This window comes from Mirounga angustirostris, unplaced genomic scaffold (genome assembly GCF_029215605.1).
Source record: "Mirounga angustirostris isolate CCGP_5_RB_7025 unplaced genomic scaffold, mMirAng1.0.hap1 SCAF_2, whole genome shotgun sequence".
Lineage (NCBI taxonomy): Eukaryota > Metazoa > Chordata > Mammalia > Carnivora > Phocidae > Mirounga > Mirounga angustirostris.
The window spans coordinates 94,923,169-94,942,556 of NW_026991710.1; the positions used below are offsets into that span (position 1 = coordinate 94,923,169).

The 19,388-nt window shown below is 37.0% G+C and overlaps 1 long non-coding RNA gene across 1 annotated transcript in view; it reads left to right on the plus strand.

The window, feature by feature from the left end:
- The first annotated feature begins 1,453 nt into the window (after positions 1 to 1,453).
- LOC123848301 (uncharacterized) overlaps positions 1,454 to 19,388 on the plus strand; it is a 206,091-nt gene continuing 188,156 nt past the window's right edge. Inside the window, exon 1 of the long non-coding RNA XR_006791757.3 lies at positions 1,454 to 1,658. This is a non-coding gene — a long non-coding RNA (uncharacterized LOC123848301). The remainder of the gene's footprint in view (positions 1,659 to 19,388) is intronic.

The following is a 19,388-nucleotide window of genomic DNA, read 5'->3' on the forward strand; positions in this document are numbered from 1 at the left end:
TGTGGGTTTTCACTTCCTAAGTGGATCTTTAACTTCTGAAGAAAATCCTTTGAGGTCTAAGCTTATTTGCTCTCAGAAAAAATATGGCTTCAGTCACTTCGGGGAAAAAAAAAAAAAAAAAGACAAGAGTAATTTTTGAAAATACATATTCAGAAAATATTTCCCTATCATAAATATGTAGCCAAAATTCATTTTTAAATTAAATTATTAGTTATAATGCATAAGTTTAAATTTTCAATTAAATGAAATCAGCTAAACTGAGCATTAATCAATTGCAATTTTTTTCTTCATTTCACTTAAAGAAGGAAGCATTAAATAATAAGAACAAATAGCTTATAACAGCAATAAGGTAAAATGAAAAAAATATTATGAGTCATTTCAAATCTTATGATATAGTTATTTTCCAAATTTTGGTGCTAGATTTTAATAAAAGATGGATTAAATTCTAGAGTCTCAGGCAAGATAAAATTTTCTTGTCCTACCTAGGGTCCGTTCATAAGTTCATGTTAAGTAAATCCATGATTAGGGTGCCTGGGTGGCTCAGTCGTTAAGCGTCTGCCTTTGGCTCGGGTCATGATCCCGGGGTCCTGGGATCGAGCCCCGCATCGGGCTCCCTGCTCGGCGGGAAGCCTGCTTCTCCCTCTCCCACTCCCCCTGCTTGTGTTCCCTCTCTCGCTGTGTCTCTCTGTCAAATAAATAAATAAAATCTTTAAAAATAAATAAATAAATAAATCCATGATTATATGAGATAAAATGCATAAAAATAATTTTGATACCAATTGTATTGCAAAAATACTGCAAAAATATTGCAAAACCAGTATTTTTAAGCACTATATCTTTCTGACTCACTAACTTGACTCTGAAGCTTTTGGTTAGACATAGAGGATTGACAGATCACATACATTTATCTCCTTATGAAGACTCATTAAAGTGGGAATTATAAAAACCCATAAGGTCAAAGGGACCAAGAAAGCGAATCGCTGCAGTGGAGAAGCAAGGCTCCTCGCTTAGCCGATTTACAACATAATGCCTGCAGGGGGCATGACTGACAGGAAAAATAACCGTTTCCACAGCTCCTGGAAACTAGTTAGGCAAGAAGCAGGGATAAGATGGGGAGCTGAAAACGCGAGACGGTGTGAAAGTCTGTATTTGAACTCCTCCTTCCCAGGTCACTTCTCTACAACTGATAAAGGTACTCCGTTTGTCGGACAGAAAAAAATGCAGGCCGTACCAGTGGCCCACGTCACAAATTCAAACCTAAGTCCGCCTGCCTTCAGGGAAAAGCCTCACCGTCCAGGAAGCCTGGCACACCAATCCCAAGCCTCCAGCTGGGCTTGAGTTCGCCCGGCCTCAGGAAATAGGGCCTCCCAGCCAATCGCGCCGGTGTGTTCTGCGCGGCCGCTTCTGACGCTCTATAAATGCGCTCTTACCCAAAATCCCTTGGGCGGAGTTGGAAGCCTACGCGTTGGCGTGGGAGGCCCCGCGTTCCCCTCGCCCACGGGTTGTTTTCCTTCGGAGGAAGGAGGTCGAACTCGTTACCAAATTATTTAGTTTTCGCTTGAGAGTTCTAGGGAGGAGGTGGGAAGAAGGCTGCTGAAGTCTCAGTACTGCTGCTAGACTCAGGTGAAGGGACTTCGGTTGCTTTTCAGGGATCTCCGGTAAGCTTTTCTCTTCTAGCTCCGTTTATTTTGCATTACGAACGCTGGAGGTTTGTCCTTCTGGGTGAAAAATTGGGGTGTGAGAGAATCCAGATTTTCATGGTGAAACTTCAAGTGTTTCAGTGTTAAATGGAATAGGACAAGACAGTAAAGGGCTAACGGGCGTCATTCAGTCTTGTGACTTGATCCTGCGGTCGTGAGTTTGAGCCCCAGGTTGGGAATAGAGATCACTTAAAAAAATGTTTTGCATCATGGCTTTAGGCCAGAACATGAGTCCTGTAGAGGTAAGACACTCAAAGAACAGAGAAGCAAGACAGAGTTATTTAGTCCTTTCTCTCTTAGGAGAACTGGTAGCTAGTATTTTGCAATGTATATCAAAATTTAACTGATAGTAGTGATATTTATTAATTATTGAAGTATAATTGACATATAACATTGGTTTTAAGCTTGCAACATATTTGTATATTTCTGAAATCATCACAATAAATCTGATTTACATTTATCATTATATAGTTACAAAAATTGCTTTTTCTTATGATGACTTTTAATATCTCTCAGCAACTTACAAATATGCAATACCGTATTATTTACTGTAGTCACCGTGCTGTACATTATATCCCCATGACTTTTTATTTTTTAATTTTTAAAAAAGATTTTATTAATTTGAGAGAGAGAGACAGAGATAGGGACAGAGATAGCGAGAGAGAGCACAAGCAGGGAAGAGAGGGAGAAGCAGGCTCCTCACTGTGGAGGTTCCCTAATCTGACATGGGGCTTCATTCCAAGACGCTGGGATCATGACCTGAGCCAAAGGCAGACACTTAACGGACTGAGCCACCCAGGCACCCTATCCCCATGACTTTTTAATTTTATAACTAGAACTTTGTACCTTTTGGCCTCCTTTACCCATTTTGATCCTCCCCCTCCCCCCCACGTTTGGTAGCCACCAATCTGTTCTGTGTATCTATAAACTTGGTTTTGTTGTGGTTTTTTAATGCTACATATAAATGAGGACATACGGCATTTGTCTTTCTCTGATTTATTTCACGTAGCATAGTGTCCTCAAAAGTCCATACATGTTGTTGTAAACAGCAAGATTTTGTTCTTTATGGCTCAGGAGCATTCCTATGTGTCTGGGGGGCCGGGGGAGCATCTTCTTGAGCCATTCATCCATAGATGAACCCTTTGATTGCTTCCATATCATGTTTATTGTAAATAATACTGCAATGAACTTGGGAGTGCATATGTTTTTCAAATTAGTGTTTGGGGCTTTTTTGGATAAATACCTGGTAGTGGAATTGTTGGTAGTTCTATTTTTAACTTTTTGAGAAACCTTCATACTCTTTTTTCACTGTAGCTGTACCTTTTTATATTCCCACCAACAGTGCACAGGATTTTCTTTTCTCTACATCCTAACACATGATTTGTTGTATTTCTGATAGTAGCCATTCTAACAGGTGTGAGGTAATAATCAGATTGTGGTTTTATTTGCATTTCCCTGATGATTAGTGACTTTGAACATCTTTTGATGTGTCTGTTGGTCATCTGTATATTTTCTTTGGAAAATGTCTATTCAGATCTTCACATTTTTAAATCAATTTTTTTTTTTTTTGCTATTAAGTTGTATGAGATTTTTAAAATATATTTTAAATATTAACCCTTTGTCAGATATATGGTTTGCAAATATCTTCTTCCATTCAATAGGTTGCCTTTTCATTTTGTTGATGGTTTCCTTTGCTTTTTGGTTTAGTCTCTTTTGTTAATTTCTGTTTTTATTGCCTTTTCTTTTGGAATCAGATCCAAAAAATATCCAAGACTAATGTCAAGGAGCCTGCTGCTTGTATGTTCTTCTAGGAGTTTTATGGTTTCAGGTTTACATGCAAGTCTTAATCCATTTTGAGTTAACTCTGTTTATGGTGTAAGATAGTAATCTGGTTTCATTCTTTTACATGTGGCTGTCCAGTTTAATCAGCACCATTTATTGAAGAGACTGTCCTTTCCTCAGTGTATATTTTTGGCTCCTTTATTATAAATTAATTGACCATATATGTGTGGATTTTCTGATCTGTTCTGCTCTGTGTGTCTGCTTTTATGTCAATACCATATTGTTTTAATTATTATAGTTTTGTAAAATAGTTTGAAATCAGTGTGATGCGTCCAGCTTTGGTCTTTTTTCTTAAGATGCCTTTGGCTAACCCAGGGTCTTTGGGATTCCATACAAATTGTAGCATTGTTTATTCTATTTCTGTGAAAAATGCCACTGGAGTTTTGATAGGGACAGCATTGAATTCTGAAGAAAGCTTCGGTTGTATGAACATTTTAACAATATTAATTCTTTCAATCCATGAGCATGGAATATCTCTCCATTTATTTGTGTCTTCAGTTTCTTTCATCAGTGTCTTACAGTTTTCAGTTTGCAGGTCTTTCACTTTATTGGTTAAATTTATTCCTAAGTGTTTTGTTATTTCTGATGCAATTATAAATGGGATTTTTCTTAATTTCTCTTTATGATAGTTCATTATTAAGTATATAGACGTATAACAGATTTTTGTATATTCATTTTGAATCCTGCAACTTTACTGAATTTATTTATGATATTAATGCTATTTAAAGTAATCATAGAACATTTGAATAACAAATATCAGATTTGTTAGCATTTTCCTTTTTTTTTTTTTTTTTTAGAAGATTTTATTTATTTATTTGGGAGAGAGATTGAGTGAGAGAGAGCATGAGAGCAGGATGAAGGGCAGAGGGAGAAGCAGACTCCCCGCTGAGCAGGGAGCCCAATGTGGGATTCCATTCCAGGACTCCAGGATCATGACCTGAGCCAAAAGCAGCCACTCAACCCACTGAGCCACAGGGGTGCCCAGCATTTCCCTTTTTTATTAGACTTTTGTACCTATATGCATAAGTGAAGTAAAATTAAAATTTCATTTTTATTTTTGTCAGATTTTGCCCTGCATTGTAATATCACAAACACTTGTAATACTTGCTGTGAAACTACCTTCATCCAGAATTTTAAAAAGTTTTTTTACTATTTCAGTTTCCCATTAGATATTCGTTGTTGAAATTTTATTTTGTTTTTAGGAGATTTCAGTAAGTTACACTTTCCCAGATATTTCCCACTTACTTATTTTTCATATATATACTATCAAATATTGCATATAGTATAATTTGCATTTGAAAATTTTATTTGTGGTATCATCAGTCAAAATCCTTCCTAATTGGGTGGTGATTTAATTAAATTTGCAATACTTTAATATATTTTATTTCCTATTTTATCCCCCAGAGAAGGATGCCTGGAATGGGTTTATTTTTCTGCTTTACTTTTTTCTAATATATAAAATCTTTCTCTAACTTGTCTATCTCCTCCACTTTTCTTTCTTTGTTTCTCATATTTTTTCAACTTCCTAATTTAATGTTTAAATAATTTTACCCATTTTTTAAAAAATAAGTGTTTGACTTTATCTCAGAAAACAATTGTGAGTACATTCTAAGGCATTGGAAAGAATTCCCATTTTCAAAAATAATCTCTAATTATAAGTAGAATATCCTAATTGAGCCAAGTTTTTAGAGGAATATTGTTTATTATTCAAATGAATATTTTTAATGAAAAATTTGTCAATTAACTTATAATTTTATTACTTTCTGAAAGAGGTGTGACATACAGTTTCTACTCATTGGAGTTTATTGAGATTCTTTTTCACGATCTATTCTTTGGATCTGTTGAGGAAATAATTTTTAGAAATAAGAGCTATCTTACATATTTAGACTTATTAAATGTACTGTACAACTCCCCTATATCCTCATTTTGATTAGGCAAAAGCAAATATGTTTTTTCTTCATTTTATATGTAAACTACATTTTTACAAGGGCAGTATGCATATATGTATTTTACATTTATTTTGAAAGACTGTGGGTGTTTTGTTAATGCCTCATGTATTTCCTTTAATTTATATTTGTATTTCTAAGAATTTCTGATTTATATATTTAAAGTTATGTAGTACAGCAAAATCTTTTTTCTATGGACATTGCTCTCTTTAATGCTTTTGCCTTGACGTATACTTCATTGTTTATTATAACTAATCTTGCATTATTTTGTTGGATTTCTTTGATGAAACTGCTCAATCTGTTACTTACAATTTGTGAATATTATACATTTTATAAGTAATGGATATATAAATCTTTAACATTGACAAAGTTTTTTAAATCTTTTTAATGAGTTTACACTTTTTTTTTAATAAACCATTTGTTTTGTGAATTCTGTTCTTGATGCTTTCAGTGTTTTGTTATTTTATGGACTATTTTTCTTTATATATTTTTTTAATATAGAAAATATAGGTAGTATACATGATGTTTTAAATTTTGTTAGTGGTCATTTTATGCTTACACTCATTGCTAAATGTGATGTGCTAGTTCAATTTTTTATTATGAGTTTTTTTAAATTAATTAATTAATTTATGTGACAGAGAGAGACACCGTGAGAGAGGGAACACAAGCAGGGGGAGTGGGAGAGGGAGAAGCAGGCCTCCCACAAAGCAGGGAGCCCAACGTGGGGCTCGATCCCAGGACGCTGGGATCATGACCTGAGCTGAAGGCAGACACTTAAGGACTGAGCCACCCAGGCGCCCCTTTATTATGAGTTTTAAGAGTGAGGAAAGATCTGGTGATGTCTTAAGAGTTGAAATTGCATTTGACTATAAGTAACTTAAAATAAATTACATTTACTTTTAGAAATAGGAGTTTATTTTTCTCATGAAAAACAAATCTGGAAGTATGTCATGGCTGCTGTTAGTTTAGAGAAGTACAAGGGGGCCAGTGTCCCCAGTATTATCTTGGCCTTTCCCTAATTCTCCTTTCAGGTGGCCTCTCAAGATCTAGTCATGAAAGATTTGTGATCAAGGAAAGAAGAAGGAATCATTAGAGGTTTTACAGAAGCGAGACCTTGCCTGGAAGTAGCTAGCATTAACTTAAGTGAGATAAGCAATTTTTCCCCTTGTTATTCTCTTCCATCCTCTTCCTAATTTGAGATATATATATGCATACATATATGTGTATATATATGCATATGTATATATGTATATATATATATACATACATTACAGATTATTACCTATATACACATATACTACAGATTATTAGATTTATTTTTCTTAGCAATTTTTTGGTTTGTTTTCTATCTTCAATTTCAGAAGTTATCAGATGTAATGTTTATATTGTTTTATAAAATTATATAAAAATTATTTAGACAAAATTATTTAAGTGCTCACATGATTTTTAGTTTGTTTTTTGAAATATCACTTCTGAATTGTATTTTATGTATTCCATGTGTATTAATATCGCCATGCTATCTTTTCAAATTTGGGGTCTCTACCTTATTTCCTTGACAACATAGAAAAAATTTTCAATATTAGAAAACAAGAATGATCCCGCTAGGGAGCAAGATGGCGGAGGAGTAGGAGACCTGGATTTCGTCTCCTCTCAGGAATTCAGCTGGAGAGGGATTAAACCATTCTGAACACCTACAAACTCAACAGGAGATGGAAGAAAGGAATAGCAACAACTCTCTGAACAGAAAAGCGACCACTTTCTGGAAGGTAGGACGTGGGGAGAAGTGAATCCGAGGCGATATTCGGGAGGATAGACGGCGGGGGAGGGGCCTCCGTCGGCTGCTTCTGGCAAGTGATAGAGCCAGGGAGCACAAAATTGGAACTTTTAAAAGTCTGCTCCGCCGAGGGACGTCACTCTGGTGGCTAAGCGGGGGGTGGAACCCTCCGGGACAGTGTGGTGTCAGGACCCTCGGGGTCACAGAAAGACCGGGGGTGCCTGAGGGCGGCGGAGCTCCCAGGTATCGGAGCAGGGAAGCCGGCTGCAGAGGCGGGGCCCAGGCGCGGGCTCTCAGCTCGGGGTGGCCATAAACCGTGATCCGCGGCCCAGTCGGGCCCCTGCTCCTCCAGCAGGGACCCAACAAGCGGCAGATCCGGGGAGACTCACCTTCCTCCCCCGGGAGGAGCCGCGCGGGAGTGCACCGCAGGGATCTGCTGGGTTTGGAGACTCCACCCGGGGTTGGGTGCCAGAGATAGAAACGCGCGGTCACAGGCCGGGTGAGCACAGAGTGCGGCCGGACACCGGGGAGACGGGAGTGACTGACGGCTTTTCTCTGGGGCTCACTGAGGAGCGGGGCCCCGAGTTCTCGGCTCCTCCTGGGTGGAGATTGGGAGGCCGCCATTTTCACTCTCTGCCTCCAAAGCTGGACGGAAAGCTCGCAGGGAACAAAAGCCCCGGAGAGCAAACCCGAGCAGATCACTTAGCCGGGAGGGGGCGAGGGCGGGGCAATTCCGCCTCCGGCAGGGACATTTGGGAACCACGGCAACAGGCCCCTCCCCAGATCAGCGAGAACAACCAAGTTTACCGATCAATAAGAACGGCAGAACTCCAGCGCTAGGGGAATACTGCACATAGAATTCATGGCTTTTATACCCTGATTCTTTAGTCTTTCACAGTTAATTTTTTTTTAACTGTCTTTTTTTCTTTTTTTTTTTTTTGAATTTTTCTTTTTCCCCTTTTCAACCAACATCTTATCAATCCCTTTTTAAAAAAAACAAAAAAATTATTTTTCATCTTTAGCGTCATATTCTATCCCTTCATAGTAGTTACCCATATTTTTGGCTTATATATATAAGTTGTTCTCTCTTTAAAATTTTGAGATAGTTTCTTCTAACAGATTAAAATATACCCTAAATCTCTAGTATATGGTGTTTTCTATTCCCCTGCCTGATCACATTCTCTCCCTTTTTTTTTCTTTTTTTAAATCCTCTTCTTTCTTTTTTCAAACAACTTCTTATCAATTCCTTTTATAAAATTTTTTATAATTGCCATCTTTACAGTCATATTCCATCCCTTCATCATATCAACCCTTATTGTTGTACATACATAAGTTTTTCTTTCTTTAAAATTTTGGGAGGCACTTTCTTCTAAAAGACCAAAATACACCGCAAATCTAGTCTGTGGCACTGATCTATATACCAGCCTGATCATATCTGATCACATTCTAGTTTTTTTTTGTTGTTGTTTTGTTTGTTTTTGTTTTTATCTTTATCTTTTTCTTTTTTTTCTTTTTCTTTTTTCTCTCTTTCCCTTTCTTTTCCCACTGCTTCAGGTCTTTTCTGATTTGTTTAGAGTATATTTTCTGGGGACGTTGTTACTCTGCTAGCATTTTGTTCTCTCATTAATCTATTCTCCTCTGCACAAAATGACAAGACGGAAAAAATCACCTCAACAAAAAGAACAAGAGGTAGTACCGACTGCCAGGGACCTACTCAAAACGGACATTAGTACGATGGCAGATCTAGAGTTCAGAATCATCACTTTAAAGATACTAGCTGGGCTTGAAAAAATATGGAAATTCTGAGAGAAACCCTTTCTGAAGAAGTAAAAGAACTAAAATCCAACCAAGTAGAAATCAAAAAGGCTATTAATGAGGTGCAATCAAAAATGGGGGTGCTAACTGCTAGAATAAATGAGGCAGAAGAGAGAATCAGGAATATAGAAGATGAAATGATGGAAAATAAAGAAGCTGAGAAAAAGAGAGATAAACAACTACTGGATCACGAGGGCAGAATTCGAGAGATAAGCGATACCATAAGATGAAACAACATTAGAATAATTGGGATCCCAGAAGAAGAAGAAAGAGAGAGAGGGGCAGAAGGTATAAAGAAGCAAATTATAGCAGAGAACTTCCCTAATTTGGGGAAGGAAACAAGCATGAAAATCCAGGAAGCACAGAGAACCCCTCTCAAAATCAATAAAAATAGGTCAACACCCCGACATCTAATAGTAAAACTTACGAGTCTCATAGACAAAGAGAATATCCTGAAAGCAGCTCGGGAGAAGAGATATGTAACCTACAAGGGTAGAAACATTAGATTGGCAACAGGCCTATCCACAGAGACTGGCAGGCCAGAAAGGACTGGCAGGATATATTCAGAGCACTAAATGAGAAAAATATGCAGCCAAGAATACTATATCCGGCTAGGCTGTCATTGAAAATTGAAGGAGAGATAAAAAGCTTCCAGGACAAACAAAAACTAAAGGAATTTGCAAACACAAAACTAGCCCTACAGGAAATCTTGAAAGGGGTCCTCTAAGCAAAGAGAGACCCTAAAAGCAACATAGACCAGAAAGGAACACAGACAATATACGGTAACAGTCACCTTACAGGCAATACAATGGCACTAAATTCCTATCTTTCAATAGTTACCCTGAATGTAAATGGGCTAAATGCCCCAATCAAAAGACACAGGCTATCAGACTGGATTAAAAAACAAGACCCATCGATATGCTGTCTGCAAGAGACTCATTTTAGAACCAAAGACACCCCCAGATTGAAAGTGAGGGGGTGGAAAACCATTTACCACGCTAATGGACACCAAAAGAAAGCTGGGGTGGCAATCCTTATATCAGACAAATTAGATTTTAAACCAAAGACTGTAATAAGAGATGAGGAAGGACATTATATCCTACTTAAAGGATCTATCCAACAAGAAGATCTAACAATTGTAAATATCTATGCCCCTAACATGGGAGCAGCCAATTATATAAGGCAATTAATAACAAAAGCAAAGAAACACATCGACAACAATACAATAATAGTGGGGGACTTTAACACCCCCCTCACTGAAATGGACAGATCATCTAAGCAAAAGATCAACAAGGAAATAAAGACTTTAAATGACACACTGGACCAAATGGACTTCACAGACATATTCAGAACATTCCAACCCAAAGCAACGGAATACACATTCTTCTCTAGTGCCCATGGAACATTCTCCAGAATAGATCACATCCTAGGTCATAAATCAGGTCTCAACCGGTATCAAAAGATTGGGATCATTCCCTGCCTATTTGCAGACCACAATGCTTTGAAACTAGAACTCAATCACAAGAGGAAAGTCAGAAAGAACTCAAATACATGGAGGCTAAAGAGCATCCTACTGAAGAATGAATGGGTCAACCAGGAAATTAAAGAAGAATTAAAAAAATACATGGAAACCAATGAAAATGAAAACACAACTATTCAAACTCTTTGGGATGCAGCAAAGGCAGTCCTAAGAGGCAAGTATATAGCAATACAAGCCTTTCTCAAGAAACAAGAAAGGTCTCAAGTACACAACCTAACCCTCCACCTAAAGGGCTGGAGAAAGAACAGCAAATAAAGCCTAAACCCAGCAGGAGAAGAGAAATAATAAAGATCAGAGCAGAAATCAATGAAATAGAAACTAAAAGAAGAGTAGAACAGATCAACGAAACTAGGAGCTGGTTCTTTGAAAGAATTAACAAGATTGATAAGCCTCTGACCAGACTTATCAAAAAGAAAAGAGAAATGACCCAAATCAACAAAATCATGAATGAAAGAGGAGAGATCACAACCAACACCAAAGAAATACAAACAATTATAAGAACATATTATGAGCAACTCTATGCCAGCAAATTATATAAACTGGAAGAAATGGATGCATTCCTAGAGATGTATCAACTACCAATCTGAACCAGGAAGAAATAGAAAACCTGACCAGACCTATAACCACTAAGGAAATTGAAGCAGTCATCAAAAATCTCCCAACAAACAAAAGCCCAGGCACAGATGGCTTCCCAGGGGAATTCTACCAAATATTTCAAGAAGAATTAATACCTATTCTTCTGAAACTGTTCCAAAAAATAGAAATGGAAGGAAAACTTCCAAACTCATTTTATGAGGCCAGCATTACCTTGATCCCCAAACCAGACAAAGACCCCATCAAAAAGGAGAAGTACAGACCAATATCCTTGATGAACATGGATGCAAAAATTCTCACCAAAATACTAGCCAATAGGATCCAAAAGTACATTAAAAGGATTATTCACCATGACCCAGTGGGATTTATCCCTGGGCTGCAAGGTTGGTTCAACATCCGCAAATCAATCAATCTGATACAATACCTTAACAAAAGAAAGAACAAGAATCATATGATCCTCTCAATAGATGCAGAAAAAGCTTTTGACAAAGTACAGCATCCTTTCTTGATCAAAACTCTTCAAAGTATAGGGATAGAGAGTACATACCTCAATATCATAAAAGCCATCTATGAAAAACCTACAGCGAATATCATTCTCAATGGGGAAAAACTGAGAGCTTTCCCTCTAAGGTCAGGAACGCAGCAGGGATGTCCACTATCACCACTGCTATTCAACATAGTATTGGAAGTCCTATCCACAGCAATCAGACAACAAAAAGAAATCAAAGGCATCCAAATTGGCAAAGAAGAAGTCAAACTCTCACGCTTTGCAGATGATATGATACTTTATGTGGAAAACCCAAAAGACTCCACCCCAAAACTGCTAGAACTCATACAGGAATTCAGTAAAGTGGCAGGATATAAAATCAATGCACAGAAATCAGTGGCATTCCTATACACGAACAACAAGACAGAAGAAAGAGAAATTAAGGAGTCGATCCCATTTACAATTGCACCCAAAACCATAAAATACCTAGGAATAAATCTAACCAAAGAGACAAAGGATCTGTACTCAGAAAACTATAAAATACTCATGAAAGAAATTGAGGAAGACACAAAGAAATGGAAAAACGTTCCATGCTCATGGATTGGAAGAACAAATATTGTGAAGATGTCAATGCTACCTAGAGCAATCTACACATTCAATGCAATCCCCATCAAAATACCATCCACTTTTTTCAAAGAAATGGAACAAATAATCCTAAAATTTGTATGGAACCAGAAAAGACCCCGCATAGCCAGAGGAATGTTGAAAAAGAAAAGCAAAGCCGGCAGCATTACAATTCTGGACTTACAGCTCTATTACAAAGCTGTCATCATCAAGACAGCATGGTACTGGCACAAAAACAGACATATCGATCAATGGAACAGAATAGAGAGCCCAGAAATGGACCCTCAACTCTATGGTCAACTCATCTTTGACAAAGCAGGAAAGAATGTCCAATGGAAAAAAGACAGTCTCTTCAACAAATGGTGTTGGGAAAATTGGACAGCCACATGCAGAAGAATGAAACTGGACCATTTCCTTACACCACACACAAAAATAGACTCCAAATGGTTGAAAGACCTCAATGTGAGACAGGAGTCCATCAAAATCCTAAAGGAGAACACAGGCAGCAACCTCTTTGACCTCAGCCGGAGCAACTTCTTCCTAGAAACATCGCCAAAGGCAAGGGAAGCAAGGGCAAAAATGAACTATTGGGACTTCATCAAGATAAAAAGCTTTTGCAAAGCAAAGGAAACAGTCAACAAAACCAAAGGACAACTGACAGAATGGGAGAAGATATTTGCAAATGACATATCAGATAAAGGGCTAGTGTCCAAAATCTATAAAGAACTCATCAAACTCAACACCCAAAGAACAAAGAATCCAATCAAGAAATGGGCAGAAGACTTGAACAGACATTTTTCCAAAAAAGACATCCAAATGGCCCTCAGACACATGAAAAAGTGCTCAATATCGCTCGGCGTCAGGAAAATCCAAATCAAAACCTCAATGTGATACCACCTCACACCAGTCAGAATGGCTAAAATTAACAAGTGAGGAAACGATAGATGTTGGCGGGGATGCGGAGAAAGGGGAACCCTCCTATGCTGTTGGTGGGAATGCAAGCTGGTGCAGCCACTCTGGAAAACTGTATGGACGTTCCTCAAAAAGTTGAAAATAGAGCTACCCTATGATCCAGCAATTGCACTACTGGGTATTTACCCCAAAGATACAAAAGTAGGGATCCGCAGGGCTACGTGCACCCCGATGTTTATAGCAGCAATGTCCACAATAGCCAAACTGTGGAAAGAGCCAAGATGTCCATCAACAGATGAATGGATAAAGAAGAGGTGTTATATATATACAATGGAATATTATGCAGCCATCAAAAGGAATGAGATCTTGCCATTTGCAACGACGTGGATGGAACTGGAGGGTATTATGTTGAGTGAAATAAGTCAAACAGAGAAAGACATGTATCATATGATCTCACTGATATGAGGAATTCTTAATTGCAGGGAAGAAACTGAGGGTTGCTGGAGTGGGGTTGTGGTGGGAGGGATGGGGTGACTGGGTGATAGACACTGGGGAGGGTATGTGCTCTGGTAAGCGCTGTGAATTGTGCAAGACTTTTGAATCTCAGATCTGTACCTCTGAAACAAATAATGCAATATATGTTAAGAAAAAAAAAAAGAAGAAGAAGGTAGCGAGAGGGGAAGAATGAAGGGGGGGAATCGGAGGGGTAGACGAACCATGAGAAACGATGTACTCTGAAAAACAAACTGAGGGTTCTAGAGGGGAGGGAGCTCGGAGGATGGGTTAGCCTGGTGGTGGGTATTGAGGAGGGCACATTCTACATGGAGCACTGGGTGTTATGCACAAACAATGAATTGTGGAACAATTCATCTAAAACTAATGATGTAATGTACAGGGATTAACATAAGAATAAAAAAAAAAGAAAGCAAGAATGATCATGTACCACTAAATTTTGTTGTTGAGAAATCTTTGGCCACTGTGATTTTTGTTTCTTTCCTAAGTTACTTTTTTTTTGCGGGGGGGAGTTGTTGTTTAGTTAGGTCTTCAGTCTCAATGCTTCTAGATTATTTGATTTTAAAAAATAACAAAAATCCACCTATTCAAGGGTGCTGACCTATTTTTACTTGTTTTGAGAAATACCAATGAGCTGTTATCATTTATAAGTTTTTAGTTAATTTTAAGATCACTATTTTTTAAAAATCTGTTTTAATTTGATTATTGTTTCTGTTCTATTAGTTTTGGTTACTTCTAGATATTACAACACCATTTCCAGATTACTGGGAACTTCTAACCTATTCTTTTTATCTTCTTGTTTCTTTATTTTATATACTATGAGTGGTTCTCAACTTTTCTTTCAGTTTTTTGATTTTATTTTTTGGAATATTCAGTTCTTTATGAATCTAAATTTGATTTTAATATGGCTTTGGAAGTGTTAATTACCTTCCAATATTTTTTGCTCGCACATAATCTTTACATGTATTCTAATCACTTTTTCATTTCAGTTTGTTACTTTATCTTATTTTTCATTATTATCTGACACATTCTCAGAATTCTAAAAGTTTAGTGATTTTAATATGCTTCTTGTGTTGTATTGAACTGAAATCCCCCTTTATTTCATGTTGTTCTTTTCATGTGCAAATCTATGTAACTAGACCAGTAGTCCACAGTGTAGTTTGGTGTAGAGGCTGCTACCAAGTGTAGATAGTAGCAAAGCTGATCAGAATTCCCTCTGGCCTCCACCCCCATTCAGGAATTGAAAAGTGTGTGTAAGAAATGCTTTCATGTTTTTATTGGGAAAGAAGAAGAAATTAGGAGAGATATATGAATTTTATTAATATTAGGAAACTAAAGATTAGTAAATTGTATTTATAATGTCCCTAGAGATTCTGTCATAAATCCAGTACCTTTATTCTGTTCTAATGAAAGGATACCTTTATTCTATTAATTAGAATAGAATATATAGTTCATAAATTTAATGGATACCTGGTTGATCAGGTTATGTATTATCTATTTTGTCAGGTTACGTTTTATGTATTATATATTATTCCACATAAGTTTTTAAAAAGATTTTATTTATTTGAAAGAGTGAGAGAGTGAGCATGAGTGGTGTGGGGGGAGACAGAGAAGCAAGCAGACTCCTTGCTGAGCAGGGAGTCCAACATGGGGCGGGATCTGCGGACCCTGGGATCATGACCTGAGCCAAAGACGGATGCTTAACCGATGAGCCACCCAGGCACCCCCCCCCCCCAAGAAATTTTTATAATGAGAATGTCGTGTTAGCTGAGTCAGTTTCTTGATTATTTCTGTTTTTGTTATTACGCTTAGAGGGGCACTCCCAACCCCAAATTAAAGAATATTGACAGATAAATGCTTTGGTTTTGCATCCTTTATCTGTATTTACTTGGCTATGTGATAAGGTGGTCAGGCCTAACCTCTTTTTCCATTTAAACAACTCATAATTGCCACAGTTTTTTATATCTTTATGTGAGTTCATCGTACCTCATAATTTATATGCATTGTATGTTAATATTGTTACTGATATTAAGTGATTCCTTGAAAAATGTTTGAACTCAAAAGTTGAGGAAAGGGCATTATGTATTATTGTTTGTCAAATTATTCTACTTACATGATGTAGTTCTAAGGCCACAGTGCTTAAAATAAACTCTTATTGCTAGGTTAAATATAACTTTAATTGTGGTGCCATTCATACAATATCTAATCAGAAGCCTATCTCAGGTTTATACAAAGGTGCTCTAAACATGCAGCTTTAACCTCCACTGATTCAAAGACTCTGTCATTAACCCATTTTCCAGGGTGAGGTGATTTCTAATTACTTCACATCCTGGTTAATTTCATGTGATAAGTTTGAAACTAATAGATGAATAGCCCTGATTGTTTCTGAAAATGAAACAGTTTGGATTAAATGGAAAAGAAAAAAGATGTAAGAAATGACAAAAGTGAATTTCACAAAGTCACACATATTTTTTAAATGACATTTACCTACAATTTTCCTGTCTACAAAGAAACAAAAACAAAAGCCTCTTTTGCCCTTTCAAAACCGATAAAAAATAGGTTTAAATGAAAAAAAAACATTCATATTGCTGTTGGTTTATATACCGTGTCTTTAAAAAAACCACAGAAAACGGGCAAATTAATTTTTTCAAAATATAATGGAGCAAATATGTTCTGTGTATCAGATATCTAACTTATTTTATTTTATTTTTTTGGTAGCAGTGAGACATTTAAAAAATATTCATTTAAGCATCCAGAGTTAAACTGAAGCCCAGCTTTTACTGTACCTCTGTCAGGAAACAATTCTTTCAAAAATCTTTCCTTCCTTGTATCTTTATAAAGAAAGATAAGATCTGCTGATGTTTAATGAACTTTAAATATATGATGAATGGTAGGACTTCAGATTTATCAGTAGTGTAACATTAACAAAACACCTCTGTGTGCTATTTGTGAAGTAGAGGTATGCTATTACTGTTGAAGGAGTCAGGGGCGAGTTGCAATTTCTTTAAGAAATGCACATTATATTCAAGTATGGCTTGGTATTCCCTTGCTGTTCACTCTTTTGAGTGCAAAAAGTGGTTTTTGCTAACTCCATTTTGCTGCTCATGGAAAGCTGAAAAATCAATAGCTGCAGGTTGATGAAACCTAAATCCATTTGATTCCTTTCCACCATTGCCATTATGCAGACAGTCAAGTGTGATGTATTTAGTTCATGCAGTACTTATTACTCTCAAGCACAGCTTCTCATCAGGGAAAAATTAGACCAGATGAGAAGTAATCAAATTCTGGAGAGGTTGCAAAGATCTTCTTTTTAACAGCTTCCTTTTTTATCCCCCCCCTGCCCCCGTCTTTGGCTCTCCTACTCTTTTGCAAAAAAAGAAAAGTTAAGATCTCTACCACAAAGCTCCAGAAAGTTTTGTCGAAATGTTTTGTCATTCTTTTTTCAGTATTTGTATTTAGTAATGGTTACAATAAAAGACACTAGCTGGATAAATGACAAATTAAGAAAAATCCCCCCTTACTAGAGCTACCAGAGTCATCACTTTGGCAGGATTGAATAAATAAAAAAAACAGCTTAAACTGATTGGACATTTCCATTTTTTCTTAATAGGCTATTTAATAAACAACTGTAGTGGTTGTATAATCCAGAGTTCAGAGCATGGTCTTTGGCAATGGACTGCCTTGGTTCAAATCCATTTCTGTTAGTTACTCGCTATTTGATTAATCTTGGACAGACACATTTTCCTCTCTGATTATCAATTTCATCAACGTCAAAGTTTTGGTCAGAGAATAAAATGGGTAATCAATATGAAGCATTTAACATCATAAGCATTCAATATGAATTATTTGTTAACATTAATCCCTTACATGGCAATAGTTGTATTTAAATATACAGCAACACTTTTCTACAGCAACACTTTGAATGTTACAGATATTTGACAAAACCTCTTATATCTCATTGCTGTAATGTATGTATTCAAATGAGTGATCAAATGATCAACTGGTCCAACTTCCTGGTTCAGTAGCTAAAATACTAAAATGACAGTTTAAGTGATTTGCCTGAATGTAAACCTCTGTGCTTGGTGGAGATCCAAGACTAGAACTTGGATGTCCTCACTTTCAGAAGTGTCTTTTACCTTTAAACTCCCATTTGTGAGTTTACCTAGACTTGCTTTCAGACATGGATGGACAAAATAGGCTCCAAATTACAGAAACTAGAATTTAAGGTAAGAACTTGGTCACAGGGCTATACAGAAAGATTACCCTTACTTTCCTAATAAGGGTACCAGTAGCTGACCACTTGGAATAGGTTAGCAGCTGGCAAAAATCATTATCTCTCTGACCAGTGGAGTAAGAGCTGTTGTTGTCCTAGGAAAAGACAACTGGATGGTACTGAAACTGTCCCACTCCTACCAGACAAAACAATAAAAATAAAGCAATGATATACCTCAGGAAGAGATGAATCTACCTTCATAGACTTTAAGGAAGTTGAAATTGTGATCTCTTTCATTTCTATGTTTATTTCAGTTATGTTGGTCTTGCAGAAACCAGATAGATTCTAACAAATGGTGGTGGATTATCATAATTTTGTTAGCTCCAGTTACATTTGTAGCCTTGAAAGGTATCTTTACCTAAATGTGTCAAGACAGACTTGGACACTGAGTATGCTGCTATTAATATGATAAACACTTTTCACTCTCCTCAGTTGAGAGGATCCAAAGCTGTTTGCCTTTTGTGAAAAGAACACAGGAATGTACTATCTTGACCTAAGGTTGGGTTAACATTACTCTCTTTTCTCTGCTCAAAAATAATCTGCAGTACCTTGATTATCTTGACATTCTGCAGAACATCACACTGGCTCACTATTTTAATTATATCATGAAAATTGGACCCAATGAGCAGGAAATGATATTATATTTAATACATTATGTTAAGATGTGGATCTCTGCCTATGGGAAATAAACTCTGCCTATGGGAAATAAAAAAAAAAAATCAGAGACATGACACATTAGTGAACATTTTTAGATTATTTGGGTAGAGTGGTTGTACATAATGGTGGCATGGTGGGATGTGTTCAGTGTTCAGGGGATGTGCTGGATTGTCTCTTGGTACTTCCATGCTTTTGTAGTGACCATAGCTCTAATAAGACAAGGCGATAAATAGTTCAGAGCTTTGTGGGACTCTTTAAGGAGGAATCAACCCACCATGAAAGCAATCTAGAACAGCTGAATTGCTGATTCAGGCTGAGAAAAATCTAGAATGTATGGTGGAAGAGGGAAATGATGAATATAACACAGTGGCAAATACAGTTTGTTTCAGTAGCTATGATATATAGTCTTTTGTACTGCATATAAAAAATGGTCAGCCACTAATTTGAAAACTCAATGACAAAAAAGACTAAAATGGTGCAAGTGGTAGACAGTATCAGGTGCCTGGGTTGCCTTCCTCTGCATCTTCTCTGTCTCACACACAATTCTAAATGAAACTTTGTGGATAGTTCTGTATGGACTTGGATACACCTGGTGCCAATTGTAACTTGTTTGTTTTAAGGCTTCTCCAGAGCTGCAGAGCTAGATGGGATTTACTTCAACACTGAATAGTAACCTGAAAACAAAAAGCAATTAGTGCTCTTGAAAACAAC